Genomic DNA, 3,074 nt, shown 5'->3' on the forward strand with positions numbered 1-3,074 from the left:
AACCTGCACAGGCTCAGTCCCCAAATGCTGACAATCCTCTCTTAAGGTGTAGCTCCATTTTTGTCTTTATTACCTCATGGTGAAAGGAGATGTCACTTTTCTTCAGTGCAGTATTGCTGTGCGTTTTCCACTTGAGACCAATGTCATCAGGCTCCCTCTCTGACAGGCTTTCTAAGCCTCGTTCTGGAAGGCAAATGCTCATTAGACAGATCCTGACAGTCCCTTTCACATTCTCTTAGGCTGGCCTTGTAGGCTAGAAAAGCTTGGTCTTTTAGTCCCATAATGAGCCTGCTGAGCTTATGCTCCCTATTACACAGACAAATCTCTTTTGAGGTCAATTTTCCCAGCACCTTCCCTTGGACTATCTATTAACTACACCAGGAAGAGCCCAAAGCCACCTTCCTGTACTCTGTTCACACATCCTTTCCTCTTCCCTCTTCCCCTTCCAGTTTGTGCTGGTAACAGAAACGTCATTTAGGAGCTCTTCTATTAACAAACAAGCCAGATGCACTTGAGCAGATTTCATTCCTATTACAGAAAAAGGGCCAAACCTGGAGGCCAGTCTGTCATCATGGACTGCAGTGTTGTGTTGTTCATTGTAAAAAGCATCCAAGTGTGTCAGGAACAAATAAATGGGAATAAGCTCTCACCTAAATACTGCAAATATAGTCTGGGTTTATGATTAGCATGGACATTTGTTTTTTCATTTGTCCTTATTTTATTACTATGATTGCTCATTACCAGTAATCAAACTGTATTAAAAATGAACAACATCTGAATGGTTATTCTACAGAATATAAACAAGTCTTGAAGCTGTAGGCTATGGAAGGGTGCCATTGCATCTAGTGCAGATTTAACTGTGTTTTTTGCATGCAAAGAAAGGCACAATGCAGGTAATTTTTCAGGTAAGTTTTCTTGTTAGTACTTACCTACATGGAGAAGATAAATGTAGGATTTACAGAAACTTTTCTATGAGCATTATCCATCTTCTTAGCTCAAACAACAGGAGCAGGGACATCATACAGGTTGTAGGGCAAATCACTAGTAACTGTATTTCACAGCTCCTTGACTTGAATGAAATTGTATTTGGAGTTAACGGGGTTGAGTTACAAAAGACGACCTCATCTCAAACCTGCTGAAATTTCTGAAATGACTTCTCTGCTTCCATGGGCTACAAATAATTGGCAGGTAGTGAAAAATGTTTACTTTTCAGGGCAGGGCCTCATGATCTGCCTTATCGTGCACCCCACGGCTGCTCCAGCAGTCGCAAAGCAAAGCCGCATGGGGCTGCCCTGACTCTCCCCACTGTCACTCAGCTCATCAGTGAAATGAACAGCCATGTAAACATGTTTTGTCTGGAACTGCAGAGAGAGGGTGTGTTCTTAAACAAAAAGCTATCAAACTGCCTTGTCAAACCAAAGGGGTTCTTTTTTTTTAACTGACATTCCTACTTCAAATATTTGAGCAACTTCCCTGCTGCTGCCGTGCTCACCAGCATATATACACACATACCATGCTTTATCCTGCATGAGTATTTCCAGATTTTAGTGATGATTTTTCCTAATTCTTATCATCTACCTCCAAATCTACTTCTGGTTCCTTTGAAGTCTATGGAGTTCTGATATTTGCATTAATGGGACATGGATCATGCCCTTACACAATCTTTGCAATAACATATTAACCTCTGTTCTAAATTTTTAGAAGCTGTAGTGTGCTGTAAAAAAAAGAAAATACTATTATAGTCCTGTACATGCCTTTATAATAGTAAATTACAAGGCCCTTTTCTGTTCCTGTGACAAATATTTGTGAAACCAATGCATTTACAAGTATAAAGTGGGGTTTGAAAAAACTCAAAGTATTCTAGTAAATAATTGATTATATGTAAACAATGCATTTCTCATTTTTCTTAACTGTAAAAAAATATTAGGCTTCCTCCTAAGCTAGAAATATTTTACATAGGTATATAGAAATGCAGTGGAAAAAACTTGCAACCTGAACGCACATCAGCTCTTTTGGCTTCAGAAGAATTGTATATTCCTTGGTCACAAATTGACAAGACTGATGAGCATGAAAAGGTGCGAAATGTGTGTTGTACCAGATTGCACTCTGACAAAACCACTCATTCCTTCAAGCTACCATATGCTAATTTTTTTCTTTGCCTATCTGATTTATCCATATGACACTTCCTTCTCATTCAAAAGAGACAGTGAATTTTCTGCAGACTGAAAAATCCTGTTAGTTTGTAACCTTCTCTTCTAGAGAGGAAAGAAGCCACACTTGCATTCTGTTTCCATTCTCATAGCACGCAAAAGATCCACATTTGGCAGCTGTGAAAAAAGGGGCAACAACAAAGAATGTGCATTCTTTGCACAGTTCCGCATAAGTTATGACAACTGAGCATGAAGTTTGTAAAAACTGTGAACAGCACACATTTGGAACACTGACAAAGCACATACTTACTGTGTAATCCTAAAACAGAAATTTTAAACCAAAATTTTCCCCTTCCAAATCTCTACTCATACTGTCTAGTTCAGGCAAAAGAGATGGCAAAACTACTAACAAAAGAATCCCTTTCCTCCTCCTCTTTCACTCCCTCAACATGTTAAAAATACTGTGGAAGAGATAACTCAGATCCATGTTACCATCTTTTAAACAGCCACTGCAACATAATGATTAGTAAACCTTATTAGCCTTTGATTCCTTGGTAGACTCATAGGGGATGAACTCCCCTCTAATCCAGATCAGTACCACAACTTTTAGGATGATTCTTTAAAGCTGTGGAACAGCTTCGCATTATCATTAGGTAATTTTAGGGTAAGTCAGAAATAAAGTGGTTTTTAAAACTGTCAAAGCAGCCTCTGAAACATTAATTTAGACAGCATTTGCTTTTGTTGAGAACATATGTTTGGAGAGAGCACTGAGGCTAAAACTTCCACTTTAGATTTACATGCTTTTATACACTTAGACAAACAAACTGTAAATTATCTTGAAAAAGGGAAAACTCAACACTAATTGGACTAGAAACTTACTTGGTATGTAGGGATACAGCTGAAAGTTGATCTTACCCATGTATA

This window comes from Lichenostomus cassidix, chromosome 4 (genome assembly GCF_008360975.1).
Source record: "Lichenostomus cassidix isolate B80296 chromosome 4, HeHo_3.0, whole genome shotgun sequence".
Lineage (NCBI taxonomy): Eukaryota > Metazoa > Chordata > Aves > Passeriformes > Meliphagidae > Lichenostomus > Lichenostomus cassidix.